This window comes from Lathamus discolor, chromosome 4 (genome assembly GCF_037157495.1).
Source record: "Lathamus discolor isolate bLatDis1 chromosome 4, bLatDis1.hap1, whole genome shotgun sequence".
Taxonomy (NCBI): Eukaryota; Metazoa; Chordata; class Aves; order Psittaciformes; family Psittacidae; genus Lathamus; species Lathamus discolor.
The window spans coordinates 58,136,467-58,154,357 of record NC_088887.1 but is presented as its reverse complement, the minus strand read 5'-3'; the positions used below and the strand labels follow the sequence as shown (position 1 = coordinate 58,154,357).

The 17,891-nt window shown below is 44.3% G+C and overlaps 1 protein-coding gene across 3 annotated transcripts in view; it reads right to left on the bottom strand.

The window, feature by feature from the left end:
- CYFIP1 (cytoplasmic FMR1 interacting protein 1) overlaps positions 1 to 17,095 on the bottom strand; it is a 78,070-nt gene extending 60,975 nt beyond the window's left edge. For all 3 annotated transcript variants that reach the window (XM_065677598.1, XM_065677596.1, XM_065677597.1), the window contains exon 1: positions 16,907 to 17,095. The gene's annotated coding sequence lies outside the window, so the exon portion shown is untranslated. The remainder of the gene's footprint in view (positions 1 to 16,906) is intronic.
- Between the last annotated feature and the right edge of the window lie 796 nt (positions 17,096 to 17,891).

Sequence of the window (17,891 nt, the reverse complement as noted above, 5' to 3'; positions counted from 1 at the left end):
GCTGCCACGGCATGGGGTTTTGAACCAAGAAGAGCAACAAGTAGAAATTCTAGGAAGAAAAGATCTTGGTCATCCACTTCTGTGTAATGATCTACCCACCCTCCTCGGTGGAGTACAAAATTCCTCATTTTTAAGGCAACACTTCTAATCAAGCTGTCTCATTTTTTCTATAAGGCTTTGCGAGTTATTCTCCACAGAGAGAATAACCATGCACCTACTGTGCATGGAGCAGCTGAGCACTGCCTTCCGCTCTAACCAGGAGAGCAGGAACACCGAACACCTGCACCCCAGAGGAGCAGGGCCCTGCCATCCCCACATGCAGGGGGAATGAGCAGATCTCACCCCAGCTTTGCCACAAGCTCACTGAGAGAGGGCCAGGACAGGCTGGCGATCCCACCACTCGCTGCACTTGCAGTGGCTTGGCAGGAAAACATCCTTACTTTCTCTTACCTAATTATGGTTTCCTGGGGGAAGCCCCACAGATACAGAAACTTTACCTCCAAGGAAGGGCTCAGCTGACAAAAAACCAAACAAAACCCAGAGCAAAGGGAAGGAAGCAACCAGAAGTGGTTACTTCTCTACCTTCAGAGACCAACCATGCATCCTAAGCCACTGCCCAAAGCTAACATGCCATGTACGGAGAAAGCTTGCCAGCAACTTTAAGCAGCCACCATTGCAAAGGTCCAGGGGCCTTTTGGCTCTTAAAACCCGAGCCCAACGCTTGCTTCAAGCCCAAGCATGTGAGGTTTTGTTAAAATAAACAAACAAGTATTCATATTGTGCAGTTTGTGATCCCTGCCAAAAAAAGAGGAAGGACTGGAGCGACAGGAGTGCTGGCTGGCAGAGCTGTGCTGGGACACTTGCCCAACAGCTGCCTACAGCCAGCTCCAGCTCTGTCACAAGAACCACAGTTACTCTCAAATTAGAGACCAGTAAAACCCACAGCATCATCCCTTCAATAAATAAACAAATGCCAAAAAACCTCCACGTCTGGGCAGAAGTCCTGAGAGAAGGTCAGACTCTGAACAGTTTCACCTTAGAGGAAACAGAAGAGGGTTGCCAAGAAGTCAGAGTATTTCACATAAACAATAAGGCCAGGTTGGACGAAGCCTTGGGTGACATGATTTAGGGTGAGATGTCCCTGCCCACGGCAGGGGGGTTGGAACTAGGTGATCTTAAGGTCCTTTCCAACCCTAACTGTTCTATGATTCTATATTTTGGTTTTGGTCTGAGTACCTATAGATCAAGCTTTTGCTAAAAAAGAAAACAACACTTTACATAGGTTAGTTTAACTGAGAGGCTTTTCCTCCTCTTCACCTCTCTTATCAAAGCAGAAACACTTGGCTGTGCAGCTGCTTTGGGATGTGCCAGTGCTGGGACCAACAGGCTCATAGCCCTGCCTCCCTCTGCACCACAGGACAGCACTACAGAGGGGCACTACGAAAAGCTTCTCCATCCATGCTTCAAAAACCATAGCAACTTAGTACCTGTTTGTGCTGTTTCAGAAAGCACACCTGCACGCTTCTGGCCTCAGTATTTACAATTGCACAAGAGCAATCCTCCAGCATCTGCATCCTATGTTCAGACTATCGGACTATGTGTGGATTTCTTTTTATACACTTGGAAAATAATTTAAAAATAGAAACCAAAGCATAAGCAAAACCAAAATCTTACTTCATTTACACTATTTAACAGCACAAGCCTGGGAAACCCCTGTTACCTGGCCAGAGGCACAAGCTAAGAAATAAAAGCTTCCTGCTGGCCTCAGGGTTGTGAAAAGAAATACAGGAAGGTGCATTTTTCCCAGCCCTTCAGCATAATTTCCTGAAGACAGATCAGCATTTTTCCAACCAGGAAAACATAAGCAGTTGGGCACAGACTGTTACAAAAGCTTTCTTGTTTTCAGGTCACTCGCTGACAGCTCCACTTTGTAATTTTGCCAAACATATCCCATGCGCCTGATGTTTCTTTGGCCAAGTTCAATGCCCCTGTTCTCCAGCTTTTTTACTCTGGTACCTAGCAAGGCGTGAAAGAGGAAACAGCTACTTCCTGCCCAGATTTGACACATTTGCGAGCGTTGCAAGGCCATGATTCACGCTTCCCCTCTGCCCCCTGAGAGGCAGAGGGTTGACAGTGGCAGGAAGGCAGCTGGAGCTTGGGTACCACACTATAGAATCATAGAATAGTTAGGGTTGGAAAGGACCTTAAGATCATCTAGTTCCAACCCCCCTGCCATGGGCAGGGACACCTCACACTAAACCACCCCACCCAAGGCTCTGTCCAGCCTGGCCTTGAACACTGCCAGGGATGGAGCATTCACAGCTTCCCTGGACAACCCATTCCAGTGCCTCACCACCCTAACAGCTCATAGTTATATGCTGTATTAATTTTACTGATTCTGGTCTACATTATCATTTTTAATTTACTACGTCACTCAGCCAGGTGACACCACCACACAGTTCATGCTCCATCCCTGCCTGATGTGCAACCCCTGTGGCCAGGACAGAAAAGATTTCCTTGAAGTTTATTCTTTTTCTTCACTTCTGATTGGGATGAGCACCGGGAGGACCCGACTTGGTCAGAAGAGTCGACTTGTGCTGTGGAGGAGCTCACTGAACTACCTCCATCACATTTTGTCCAAATGAAAAAACAAACCAAAAAAGGCACCAAATCTTAAAGCTCCCCTCAGCATTGTTTACATTTTGATTTCAACCAGAGCTGGGTTATTATTGAAATCTATTCACGCAAAAGATTTGCCAATCTTTCTTAAATGTCATGGTTCTGTACTGCTGCTCCCAGCCATGCAAGCTAGGAAACACATACCCTGCTTTGGTTTAAAAGGAGATGATTCTCAGTCCTAGCAGGCACATCATTTCCATATCTCCATCCTTGCAGAACAATGTCAAAGTCTTTGTAAAAGATCTATGCTCTTAATTCTAAGCATATCAGAAAACACACAGCAAGCATCTCTCAGCCTTGCACTTCTATCTATGCCTCTTGAGGCTTCAGACTACTTGAAAAAATATCAACAGGAGCAATCATGGGAAAAAGTCTTTTAGACAGAAGAAACAGAGAAAATAAGGCCAAAATGAAAAAAGACTAAATAAATACGCAAACAAGCAAGGTGAGGACTGAGAAAGCAGGGAGTAGAGAAAAGAGCAAAGTTCATTAACTTCAGAATCACTGTGAGAGGACTGCAGTAACCGTATTCAGCTCTCAAGCTCAAAGGTAAAAAAAATCCCCAAATTCTAGGGAATTAAGTAGTTATCAAAAAAACTTCAAGCTTTTAAGATTTCTTCCAGTGACAGGATTAAGCAGGTCATATTATTTACTGAAGAGAAGATCAAAAGAGAACTCAGGAAGTCAGTCTATAAATAGCTAAAACAGGAAAATGATGCTTGATGATAGGAGATAATTCTTAGACATATTGAGCAGTGGTCCACACAACCCAACAGATGTAACTTGTAGCTAGCAACCAAGTTAAATAAAAATGGATAAAGCAAATGAACTTAAATAACTGTAGGCTTCCTGAGACCTTGTTGTAAATGCTGAAATTGTCACACAGTTCCTCTATAGCCTCTGCCACAAAAACTTGGCCAGACTTGCCCAGAAACAGCCTCTAATGACCTTAAGAATCTATCCAGCTAAGCTTCAAAAAGACATTGATTCCCGACATTAAAAGTTCAACCTCGAATAACTGGGTTTGATGATATCTACTTACAGATGAAAAATAAAGCCCTTCACCACAAAAATTATCAGATGAAATTCTATGGCTGTGTTGACAAGATCAGGAGATGCTGAGGATGGTATCATGTTATCACAAAACATTAAAAAAAAAAAAAAACAGCAAAACAACCAAAACCAAAAAGTATATTGAGTATCCTGAAAATACACAGGGAAAGAATGGGAAGTAACTCCTCTGAGAGATACAAGAACATACGCTGTTCAAATTACTTGCAAATTGGCATTAGTCCTGAACCATCAAGTAACAATTCCTACAGAACACAGATAAACAGCACAATTCAGTCTTTTGGAAGAAAACAAAAATGAAAAAAGAAAGCAAAAGTAGATAGTATCAAGCTACAGCAAAAACAACTTTTCTTCAGAAGATACTGATTTAGACTACCACACAGCAAGCATCTAAAGCATCTAAAGATCATCTAGTGCCAACCACCATTTCTAGGTGGGTTTTTTTGCTGTCAGCTCCTTACAGCACACTTACTGCTGCATACTGGCAAGATCAGGCAGTGGACACAACCAGGTCTATTGCTACCAATGCTCATCTGACAAAATCAGTTAGGGTTGGAAGGCACCTCTGGAGATCATCTGGTCCAACACCCCTGGCCAAGGCAGGGCCACCTAAAGCAGGCTACACAGGAACGTGTCCAGGCAGGTTTTGAATGTCTCCAGAGGGAGACTCCATGAACCCCCTGGGCAGCCTGTTCCAGTGCTCTGCCACCCTCAACATAAAGAAACTCTTCCTCACGTTGAGGTGAAACTTCTTGTGTTTTAGTTTATGGCCATTGCTTCTCTTCGTTGCTTCATTGGGCACCACTGAAGGGAGTCTGGCACCATTCTCCTGGCACCCACCCTTGAGATGTTTATATGCATTAATGAGATCCCCTCTCAGTCTTCTCTACACAGGTTCAGCTCCTGCAACCTCTCCTCATAAGAGAGATGCTCCACACCCCTGACATCCCTGTGGCCCTCCACTGGACCCTCTCATCAGCTGTTCATGGCCAGCGATTTCCTTTTACCATTAATGGCCAACAAAAACAAAAACCAAAACAAAACAAAGTATGAAAGAGACAATGATGTAAACAAATGCATTTTCTTCAGCTTCAGCTTAATTACCAGAACATCCCCCACAGCCTGAGAGTAAAACAAGTGTCTTTGTTCAGCTAAGTTCAGTTGGGTCCTCAAGCTACCCTAGCACGAAGCACTGCAGCCAGCTAGTAGTGGTAAATTAGAAAGCAATGGATGAAATAACTTCCCCACTCATTCCTTCTACTTTTCAGGTGGACTCTGAAAATGGGTGCTGAAAAATGAAGCACATCTCATCTGCTCCTGGACAAGCTGCCTAGACTGCTTCCCCATGGCAACAACAGCAAAGCAATCCTCTCCTGAGGCTCTATCCTCTTCGAAGCAGCCCACCTGCCACTGTTTTCTCTTTTGACAGACCCTCTTCCCTCACTGCTCCAGATACACACACCACCGGCTCTGGCACACTTAGCCTGGCAGGCAGGAAGAGCCGAATGGGCAAAAAGTTGAGCCACGCTGAATCTCAGGATGAGAACAGTCGAAGAAGCAGCAGCACTGGCTGAACTACCGCTGTGATTAGCAGAAAAGTAACAGGGCACACAGGGAAACACAAAACTGCAAGTGGTTTTCCAGGAACAAAGCATAAAACCAAGTCCCCATTCAGAGGTAGAGGGTTGAGCACTAAAATCATAAACTCTTCAGAAAGTCACAGAACAATTTGGGTTAGAAAGGACCTTAAAGCTCACCCAGTTCCAACCAACTGCCATGGGCCGGGACACCTTCCACTAGACCAGGTTGCTCCAAGTCCCATCCAGCCTGGCCTTGAACGCTGCCAGGGATGGGGCAGCCACAGCTTCTCTGGGCAACCTGTGCCAGTGCCTCACCACCTTCACAGTAAAAAGCTACTACCTTTATATCTCATTTAAGTCTACCCTCTTTCCATTTAAAGCCATTTCATTTGTATGAAGTCAAACCACAGGGACCTATTCTTAAACACCAGTATCTTAAATACACACCTCAAAAAAAACCAAAATTAAGAAGTTCTCCAAAGTTTATGTTTTCAGTCATTTAACCAAGAAAACTTGGAGTTTAAAAGGAGCATAAATCCATTCAAAATGCAGACAGTCACACTTCAAACAACCTGAAACAGTTGAGCTAAAACATACTGTATGGCCACTATAACTGCAGGGCATGTTCTCACTGCTCAAGAGGAGATGAGAGGGTGGGGCCCCCCAGCCACAAAAGGCTGGATCAGCAGTTCTGGGCTGCAGCTGCCAGCCAGAGGCTGCACTCTCTGAGCTGGGATCAGCAAAGCTTGACCGGCACAAGTCAAGCACAGTTTCCCTCTTTCTCCACTGTTGGAGAAGCTATCACAGCATGGTCAGCAATGTGCTACTGCAATTGCGAAAGTGCAAGAAGAGATGCTGCAGCACATCCCACCTCCTGCTGCACAGAATGGGCCATGGTTGCACCCAGTACAATGTAAATTCTTCAAACTAGCATAGATCCAACCAATAAGCCACATGCAAATATCAGCATGAGGATACAGACCAAGAAAGCAGAGGCGTTGGCGGACATTCAGGGAATTGTTTTTGGGAAAGCCATGCTCTATGTGACCCAAAAAAATCTCAAACATTGAAATTTGTAAGTAGAAAAAATTATTTCATACCCAAAAAACTGCAGAAGGGATCATGCCAAAGAGTGAGATAATGAAGGTGGAGTTTAAACAACTAATAAAAATTGCTGGATTACAGAAACCTTAGAATATTTTATGACTTTGCAGCTGAGAACACTGTTTCATTTGACTGAAAACAGGCATTGGGAAGGAATGCTCCCTGCCTTCTTGCAGTCCACTGAACACATATTTTCATTTTGCTTTTAATTAGATGCATTCGATCTCCAAGTGCTTGTACATGTTCCCAAGCTCAAAATAAGACGAAGAGGAAGTATGTCTGCACTTTAAACAGCACTTCCTTTGACACTGACTCTCTTCTTTCCTAAGTCTGCAAAAGCATCTTTGAGTCTTGAATTAAAACAAAATCTCAAGCCTAGCATGGATACTGAATATTACAACTGCCATGAAATCCATTAATTTAAGTGTATATCGGTGTGAGTTGTTCTGTCTTTTAAAACCAGGCATAGATAGATAGATAGATAGATAGATAGATAGATAGATAGATAAAGTAACACTTGCCTTACTTCACAGAACACAATACCATGACGAAAAGCAGGAAAATTCCATGCACAACATTTAAAGAGGGAAAGAAAGTCTTATCCTTCAAAAAGGATGGACAAAGGCATTATGCAGTTCATGCACAGGACAGACATTAAGACAAATCTAAGAAGGTGATTGAATAACCTGTTCCACTGAGGTCTATGGGACCAATCTCAGTGAACTCCATGGGAAGTAATGACAATATTCCCACAGGAACAGTCTTGGTCTGCACAGCAGCAGCAGTTTTATCCCTATAGCAACACAACATTTTTAGTTTTCTTCTGTTCCATTGCATCATTCTTCTATGTTACCGGCCTGCAGAAAATCAATTAAATAATTTTTCCTATGAAGAAAATTTGATTCAATATTCTGTGTAATGCTCCTACTCACGAGGTAAGGAAGTTTGTCTCTTAAACCATGAGACAAAATGCCCTTGTGAAGAGAAAAGCTAACAAAAGGAACAGATTTTGTCTTCCAAGATCAGCACAACGATTACTTATCATATTCATTTTTCTTTCAAACCTCCAAGATATCTCTCTCAAAAATTCCCTTTTAGTTCTATTTTAATTAAATATCAAAAGCCTCAGCTGTTCAACTGCATACCTAGCAATGCAGACTAGCAGAAAACATTTAACGGACTGATAACTGAAGTGCTTCAGAGAACAGCAATGCACTGGATCTCCTTGTTTGAATGCTCTTTTTCTGTTCTCTGGACGGCACAATCCCCCTTTTTGCCAAGGGGATCAGAGCAAGATGTTCCTCTCAGGACTGGAGCTCCTCTGCGTTCCTAAGCAACAGATTTGCATAAGCTGAAGGAGCACAGAAAAATGCTTTTCACATCACATACTGGCCTGCCTGATTAAAGTAAAAGGCAGAAGAAACCAAACCGCAGCTGATGGTCTTTTGTGCAACAGATCTGACATATTGTTAAGCCTGCAAAAATACATCTGCGATTGGGACAAAAAAGAAAGGCTCAGTAAGTGCAAATGTCAAAACAAAAATTCTGGCGCTGAATTATCCCATGCCAGCATCACAGCAAGTCCCAGGAGAATGGCCACATAATGGGAACAGTTGATTTAGTATTAGACTCCTATGGGGCAGTGTGTCTCACATCATTAACTGCTTTGCTCTGCCACTGGAGAGGTACATGTTGGGAAGCAAGCTTCCAAGAGCAGACACAGAAAATCTTTTTTTTTTTTTTTTTTTTTTTTTTTTTTTGGGTGGGGGGGTGGGTTTTGTGTTGTTTTTTTTTTTTTTTTTTAAATCTCAACTTTCCAGACTAAAAGCTCTGTGTGTTAAATCAGAGTGAATTTTTCACATGACAAGCAATCTCAGTCTCTTTACACAAGCAAAACCTATGCTACCTACCTAAACTTCCAGTACTTAAAAGGGACCTACCTACAAGAAAGCTGGAGAGGGACTTTCTATAAGGGCATGCAGTGACAGGACAAGAGGGAATGGCTTTAAACTGACAGAGGGTAGATTTAGATTAGATATAAGGAAGAAATTCTTTACTGTGAGGGTGGTAAGGCACTGGCACAGGTTGCCCACAGAAGCTGTGGCTGCCCCATCACTGGCAGTGTTCAAGGCCAGGTTGGATGGCTTGAAGCAGCCTAGTGTGGTGGAAGGTGTCCCTACCCATGGCAGGGGTGTTAGAACTAGGTGATCTTTAAGGTCTCTTCCAACACAAAACATTCTGTAATTCTGTGTATCTATGACTGTGCAAACAAGATTCAAGCTCTCAGATACACCAGTCTTATCACCTCACAACCCAAACTCTGCAGTATCAGATACATCAGTAAGCAGCTACCAATGCAACCTAAAAGCCAGGCTTTCCTGACTCAGCACTGTTCCTCCCTCCCCCCCACAAAATAATCAGGGTTAGGAGGACACCATGGCTAACAATGCTGCCATGTAGCTGAAACGGCTCACTGACACACTGACCACCAGCACTCATGACAATCGGTCATGCTCATCAAGTAACTATGGGAGTTCCCTTCCAGTGTCCTGGATGAATTCAAGCACATTTCCAATGACAGAAAGACCTAACACTATACTATCATCACAAGTTATGAACAGGGACTCTCAGGCTCCTCAGATGAAGTCTACACAAAGACTGGTGAGCTACAGTAGGACAGAACCACCTTCCTTGATGCCTGCCATCAGGGGCAAGTCTATTAACTACTACCTTTTAAAGTATCAGTAAGGGAACTCTCCCACAACTGGAGAACACTGTGTAACCCTAGCACTCCCATATTTTATCACAAGGCTGAACTCACTATATTCTTGAGGCAAGCTAGCGCAAGAGTGGCTTTATCTTTTCCTGCCTGACAGCAGCAGCCCATTGATGAGCACATACTAATTCTATAGCAGCAGCAGCTAACAGGAAATGGTGCAGCAAGTAATGACCACATATTTCAATAGGCAGCCTGGTTAGTACTATGTATCTGCAGTTATCATTCCAATGATAAGATTCCAAATCTTGAAGTTTTAGAGGAGATGCAAGTTCCTGATGATAAAACATAAGGTCAAATGGTATCCCAATGCAGGAATCTCACATGCAGTGCAATGTACACACTTCAAAAAATGGGAAAACGATTCTGCTCATGCCCACTTGTTTTGTTAGAGAATCCACTACGATGATATGGGAAAAGCCTAACCCTGTAAAGTTTGCTCCAAAGGCATTCTGTGTATGTGAACAAAGAGGGAGGGCCTGTCTCTGCAGCATGCACCCCGCTCTGCAATGGCAGTTGTGCTACAGGAATTCACAGAGGGGCTTTGCTTGGTTTGTTTTATCTGTGTACCTAAGCCTGAAGCCCAAGATATAAGCCACCAACATAAAATACTGGGGCTAGATGGCTGAGGGGGTTTGTGTTAATTTACTAATTAATTCTTACAGAGCTGAGTTAGTTCTGAGTCATCATGGAAACAAATGTATCAATCCTAAACTTCTGTACATAACAAAAACCCTTCGGCAATATCTGGCCTCTCTTCTGGCTGGAATGAAGTTAAAGACTGAACTGTTGTCTCATTCTAGGTTTGGTGTGCCGAGATGTATTTTGCTACACTTATTTGCCTCGTCCCTTTAATACTCCCTGATAGTACATCTTTGAGTTGCACCAACTGCAACTTACATTTTGTTTGTCCGTCAGTTTTCAGTTCTTTCTTGTTATCGCTTCTTGACTAACTCCCTCCCTTTCTCTTTTCACACTCTTTTCCCCTCACACAGTTCACTCCTCCCCTCCCCTGTTTAATCTTCTTGTTTCCCTGCTTTGGCCATTTTGCTGTGCTGCTGCTGCTACCTGCTACAGCTGTCCTCAATATGCATTTCTGCTATACCTCTCTTTCTAAGCTTTCCCGCTGCTGCATGATTGTGTGAGGAAGCAATCCTGCATGGCATTGCCTTGGGCAAGACCACATCTTGGCACAGAAGCTAAGCACTGAAGCACAGGAATTCTGGCATGTTCAGCAGTTGTGAAGAGTGCTCTCATTTCTTAGCAAAGATAAGATTCCCAGTGTAAGGATTCTGCAACGAATGGGGAAAACAGCAAGAGCAATAACCACCACAGAAAGAAGAGGAGGAAGCATATGCCCATGGAGTTAGCCTGGCATTGATCAAACACAGCACCTTTCATCCTGCAGAAAGCACACTGTCACAGATTGCTCATGCCTGTTCAACATGAATTTGGTCAATTGTCCTTTACATTTGGTGTGGAGGGACTGCTAGCACCTTAAGCAAAATGGGCACACCTGTGTGCATATGCTGAAAGAAGTGGTTGGTAGCGGGCTCAGCACCAGTCTGTCATGACAGGTAATGGAGATGAGACACAAAGATTAAAAGACAAGAGTCTGGAAACTTTAGATTTAAATCAAAGCAACAACACAGCCACTCAAACAAACTGTTTATTGAAGCATCAGAGTTCTTGAACTGTACTTTCATTTCACAGGACTAGTGGAAGGTGTCCCTACCCATGGCAGGGTGGCTGGAACAAGATGATCCTTAAGGTCCCTTATAGCCCAAACCATTCTGTGATTCTATGAAACTAAGAAATTAAGAAGAAAACCTTATTTTCTGAGGGGAGGGGAGGACAGCACTCTTTTCCAGAGCCCACTTCCAGGCATGGTTCCTTCAGGGTCAGCCTGAAGTAAACCACCTCTCTGTTGAGCCCACCCAGCAGAGCCCCTGCTTGCACAGAGGCCACCAGCCACAGCACCACTGGGGGCAGGCTCCCCAGTCTCCTTTGGCGGCGCCTCTGCATTATCCATCCCGCTATGTCTACAGCATACACACCCGGATAATATGACAGGCATTAATTTTATCCAGCAGGTTTATTCAATGCAAACCTACAGCTAAAGCTCCAACTTCAGCACTGCCTTATTTTAACTTTAAAAAGTGAACAAATGCGTCCATAAAAATTACTGTAATAGAGGCTGTCTGCTGTCATTCTCACTGCTTCCATCTACCTCTAAGTACTTAGGAAGTCAACAGTGCAACACTGCTTTCATTTAAGCAAAAAAAAAAAAAACTTACACGGCTTTATCTGAAAAGGAAGTTGGAAGCTATTTTAGGCAAATTTGTACTATTTATGCTTAAAAGCATTTATTTAATATCTGAAGCAAAAGAATAATGTAAAATTCTGCAAAAGTACAGTATTTAAGTGGGGGGGGGGGAACCACCAAAAACAAAAACCCAAACAGGTTTCTGATGCTATTAAAAAAAAAAAAAAAAAAAAAGAAAGAAGCACCCTATGTGCATTTTGGGGAAGAGGAAGAGAATCAGACAAGAAGCAAGTTATAATAGTTCCTTTAAAAAAATAAGGAAATATTACAGGACATGGTGAAGGAGATAATGGAAATAAGCAAATAGCTTTTAGTTTCTCAAGCTTTCTTCCTCCTCTAAGAGAGCTCATCATCTGTAACTGACATTTTACACTTTCATTTTTATACAAACCATGCAAATATGCAGTTTCAGTGAAAATTCATCAAAAGCTTTACTTCCCATATCACCAGATCAGCATCCACATCTATCTTGAGCAATGTGTCATGACAGTTCACCTAAACTTTACATTCAGAATGCATAATTCAGTGTCTTCTCATTGATTTAATATGCCAGTGAACCCACTTAAAATAATTAGAGCTACACTGAAAGAAGACTATAAATCAAGTTCACGTCTACAGCATTTTTCTTTTCTGCCAACAGGCTGTCCATGTCCCTATCAAAAGTATTTTAAAGTAGCATACAGCACTACCATATTTTTAGCTAAACCCTAGAAACAAGCTGCTTGTATACCTACACTGCATAAAAAAGGCATTTCCAAAAGCTCCTCATACCACTTACATAGCTGGAATCACTACTTAGCACATCTACTCTCAAGACTCATGTCCTAACATAAAACCACAGCACAGGTTTTGAAATCTATTTCTAAAAACCAAAAGCATCATTTAATTTTTCTTCTTTTACTTAACACTGTATTGATTCATAAGATCATTGCTGATACTCAACCCTGCAATCTACAATCTCCCGTAAGTGTAAATCTATGTGCTGTCTGAATTCTCAAGATGCCTTTCAGTGGAGGGTGGGGAGGGGGAATGGCATTTTTTGTTCCAAAGTAGCAATTCTTGGCTTTAAAAATCTGCTCAGTCATTCTACCACTGCCTGACCAATATTCCTGAAAAACCTCCCTGCAGAAACCAGCCCTCTGAGAGGATTGCCAAGAGACGCCCCATTAAACGGAGAAAATCTCCAAATGTCTGGCCCGAGCATGGAGAAATCATGCAATCGTTTTCCATGAGTAACATATCTGTAAGCCAGGGGCGCTCTGAATGGAACAGCAACAGAAGATGTGGGGAAGGGATATGGCAGCGGGGCACAAGTGCTGCTCCTAGCTATCCCTGGGAACAGGGACCACCATCTCCCACATGGGAGGGCTTGAAGAGCTGGGCTCCCTCCCCAGCACCCCCAGCCAGATCTGCTCTCAACTCTGCTGCCACAACCTTATATCACCTCTCCCACAATGGTCTCTCTCTAGAAATGCTACATAGCTATAAATTCACTTGCTGTCCTGCTGACAGTCATTCTGCTGAGGTGGCAAATGCCTGACAGTTATTTGTGCTTATTACCTTTACCACAACCCTACTTTTTACGGCCAGAAGTCCAAGACTGCCACTTTTCCCAGAAAAGACTGCACTGTCTGAAGACAGGATTTTCTCTACACATTTAGGAACGCACATATGTTTACAGACATAAGAGACAGAGAGCAAACAGTACGTACTGACACAGAGAGAAATCTTTTAAGTCCTATGAAGAAAACAAGCTTCAGATTTTTTCATTGGTATGTTTGAGAGATAAAGAGATCCCAGAAGATGAGTTACAACAGTTTTGGTGATAAGAGACAGAAAGATTATCTGCTATTTTGCACCCTCCTATAGCAAGTCTCATCAATGCATTATACATTAATTTACCACTAGAGAGGCAGGTGGTGTGGATTAATGGAATTATACTTGAACCAAGCAAATCAATACACACTCTCAGTTACTGGTATTACACAGCATAGCATTTCCCTGAGCCCTACACACCTCAGTACCTATGGGCAGATGTAAAGAATCCAAGGGCAAAGTAAGGAAGAAGCCTAGACTGATGTCTGTGGCTTAAAACATAAGTACCATTGCTAAGTTCTCAGTAAGTTTTTGTCAGTATACAATCATATTTCACAATGTTGAAATGTCCTTCCATGTTACTGGGTCAGATCTGCGCACATGCACCCAAGAAAAGCACAAGCATAGGTGGCTTTCATTTGTTCTGTATTAAAGTAACCATGTAGCCAGAAATAATAAAATGCCCTGCAAGAATAACACCTGTCAGAGGCCACTTGTAGCAAAGTATATTTTCTAAATATCAGTAGTTTCCAAATCTGTTATATTTACTGCTCCCTCTGTGCGTGTGATCTGACTGAGAGCATGTCCAAATGGCGGCTCAGGACCATTTAATCGTACTGCTATGTGCATGAGTGGATGGATCCATCCACTTCACTGGCCATTAACACTGGGGTTGTGTCAAGCTCCTGCAGCATCCCTAGGTAAACAAACATTTAATTTGGAACAAGAATAATTGCTTTTTAAGTTGGGGCTTGCCATAGTAACTACAGCCATCTGAAAACATATGAATAATAAAAATACAGAAACTGCTTCAGAAGAAGCAAAACCAGTCATAGAGCTGACTTCAGACTGACTATGGTGTAACACACTGCCCAACCTAAAAGTTTACTTGTTGGTACAGCAAAGGAACCACATGAAGAACTTGCCCTGAGAACACAGAGAAATGACTGTAAAATGAAACAGCCTTGATGCACACATAAATACCTGCTAAAATTCACTGTATTCTGTATAGCATTGCAAGCTATTCCAGCTGCTTTCAGACCAAAGGAAGAATAAAACCAAAGCCAGGAAAAGGAGCTTTGTGGGGATTTTGTTTCATCTTTTTGTTCTAACTTCGCAGCTCAAATCCAGCTACCCTGAAGCCTCCACCTCAGCCTGAATAGCTTGGGCATCTTTGAGAAACAAAACAAGAAGTAACAATCAGATGATTCTAAAAGAGCTAAGACAAGATTGTGAAACCTACCCTCAGGAACAAGCCACCTCCCACAGAAGAGTAAATAAAGCACTAACCAAAACTTGAGAAGTATATCAGACAGACATACTCCTTTATAACTTCTAACATAAAACACACAGCTGGAACAGCTGTCTGTTAATTATTTAATTACACCACAGAACCTGTGTAATGGCTCAAAGGAATTTGTGGGTTGATCCCACTTCAGGAAAACTGAAAAAAAAAAAAACAAAAAAAAAAAAAACCCAAGAATTTTGTCTGTGTATGCTCTGGGCATTACAGGTACACCACTAAGGGATTAGCAGGTTTTTAAGTCACATATTCAGCAGCTCAGAACTGAAAAGTCTGGACTGACTGTGGAAAACTCCCTCTCTTATAATGCAGATTTTTAATTATTTTAAAATGGCTCATGAAATCAGCTCCCCTTAGCTTTAAATAGAGTGATGTCTACTAAGTGAGAACTTTTAAATTAACACATTTCAAACACCACTTCACTGTCCTCATCAAGACCCTCAACAGGAACTGACCAAACCCGAGGTCTGTGAACAAAACACACAGTCTTACTCATCTTCAGCAGGGCAGTTTAGGAAGTGGGTTGCTCTCCTAAGATTCTGAGAGGTTTGTTCCCAAAATAAATCAATCAGGTGTTGCAGTCTGAAATCCACAAAGTACAACCGAGATATTCCATTAAAAAACAAACAAAAGAACCCCACGAACCACCAGACAAAAAAAAAAAAAAAAACCAAACTCAAGCAAACCAAGCTGCTGCAGAGAAACAGTACTGACTCCTTTTCTTAGAAGACAAGCCAAGCAAGTTTTGACGATACCAAACTAAGCCTTCCTGCTGTACTCTGATGCTGTACAGGCTGCTTCCAAATTCCTCCTCCTTCCTGGCAGCTACAAAGTCAACTGGCTGCCTACACTAGCCAGACTTCACAGACCAGTTGTCTGGGAACGCTTAAAGAGCCTTTTACATTATTAGATGAGGAGAAACTCTGTGTTTACAAACGCAAGAGTTTTTAAAAGGTTAAAGTAGGGCTTAAATAAAGCCAAGAGCTAGAACTCTGAAGGACTAGCGAAGCATTTGCTAGCGCATAGCTCAGAGATACTCAGTCTGAGCATAAAACAGTTTGCATAAATGCAACTAATATAAACATAATGCAGAGATCACAGAACTGCATTACCACATTATTAGAAGTTCCACTTTGAAAAACAAGCTAACCAACAACACTGCATGTGTACGTGCTCAGCAAGTTTATTATAGAAGTTATGGTAAATACGTAACTGGAATGCAGTAAGGACCTGAGTCGCTCATTAGCCCAAGCTTTCAGTTTCCCACAGTTTACTGCGAAGCGTGGTATGACCTTCTAATTAAGAAGTTCCTCCAGACAGCTTTCCTCCCCCTCCCATACACACTCTCCAGCCACCACTTCAGGCAGACTGGCTACATCCCACAAAGACAACTTCCTCCGCACCGCTTCGCTGGCACAAACTACCATTTACATGTCTAAATGCTGCTCAAACCTGTCATCGAACGGCGCAGGCACAAAAACCAAGGCAATGAGAGCCCACTGAAAGGCAGGGGTGCTGTTGAAGCGCAGGAATACTCGCAGAGATGAAGTGCATGTTTACCTTCACCTCCCTGCTCGTCAGAGACAGGGAGGAGACGGCCGGGGCACCGCCGCCCATGCGGGGAGTTTTGTGCTCACACCGCCCCTCTCCCTACAGCATTAGTTACTTTAACTGAGTAACCACTCAGCTTCCTCAAGAGGAAGTTACTTTATGTAACTATGTATCCTTAGACACTAGGATCATCTCATTCATCTAAAGGACGGCGTGCACTTGCGTAAGGCTTTTTACTTTCTTTTTTTTCCCATCTAATGCACCCCGGGACAGCCTAGGAAGCAGAACACCGACCACCCCCGGCTACCGACACAAGAGCTGTGCACGACAGAGAACAAGTCAACCCCACACCCACTAAAAACACGCTAAAACTGGCTTTTACCTACCCACCCCGAGGCGTCACCCACTGCCGGGGCCCGCCTGACGGAACGGCCACTCGCTTGTTGCCCACCCCGGCCCTTCCCGCCGCCGGCCACACCAGCGCCTCCGAGGCGAGGCCCGGCTCCGCCTGGGCGCTGGGGCCCAGCGCCAGCCGCAGAGCGGAGGGGATAAGTAAATCCCGCAGCAGCGCACCGGCGTCTCGGTCAGCAGCGGCACTGCCCAGCACCTCGCATAAAGCGCCTACAAACGGGGGGGAACCCGCACCCGGACGGCCCCGACCCGCGCGCAGGCCGCTCCGGGCCCGGGTTAGCGCTGCTCACCCGTTCGCCGCCGGCTCCTGCGGCCGGCACTGTCCGGCGGCGGGAGGGGCTCCGTCCGCTCAGCCCGGGGGCTCCGGTCGGCCCAGCCGCCACCGAGAGTCGCGCTGGCCCCTGCGGCTCCGCTCCTGGGCCGCGCCTGGTAGGGAGTTTCCTGTCTGAGTCACTTCAACCGGGAGCTGCGCAGTGAAACACCCTTCCTGCCGCTCCAGCTCCTCCTCCTCCCGCCTCATCCCAAACCTGCCGCCCCTTCCCACCCCAACAGGCTCCGGCTCCTCCTCCTCCTCCCGCGGGGCGCCGGGAGCCGCCTCTGGGCTTCCAAGGAAAGCGACCCTTCCTGCGCTGTACGCGCAGAGAAAGCCGTATGTAAGAAGACAAATCGGCCGTGCCCCCGTCGCACTGTTACTCAAACCAGAGAGCGGCCCGGCACCACTGTGAGGCCCCGCAGGAAAGCCAGCGGCACGGGGCCGCCGTCTGCTTTTCACCTGTTTTCCACTTGACACTTTGGCAGAATGGAGAGGGGGAATTCGGCAGCGCGGATGGAGGACGCAGCCTTAAGGAACGAAAGGGTATCCCGTAGGAAACCCTTTTAAATGTCCCCTAGAGGGTGCTCATGCCTGGGTTTTGCATAACGAAATGCCACTGCTCAATGAAACTAAAAATAGAAGCAACCAAGAATGGCTATTTTCCATTGCCTGTTGCCAACCTCCCACCGTTTTTTTAATAAAACACAACAAATACATATATACTTGCTCATTTTAAACTTTGCTTACCGTTTCCACGTAATACTTTCCCGTTTCAAGCTCTGTTTTTTCACAGAATGGATTAGGTTGGAAGGGACCCTAAAGATCATTCCGTTCCAACTCCCTTTCACTAGAGCAGGTTGCTCAAAGCCCCGTCCAACCTAGCCTTGAACACTGCCAGGGATGGGGCAGCCACAGTTTCTCTGGGCAACCTGTGCCAGTGTCTCACCACCCTCACGTGAAGA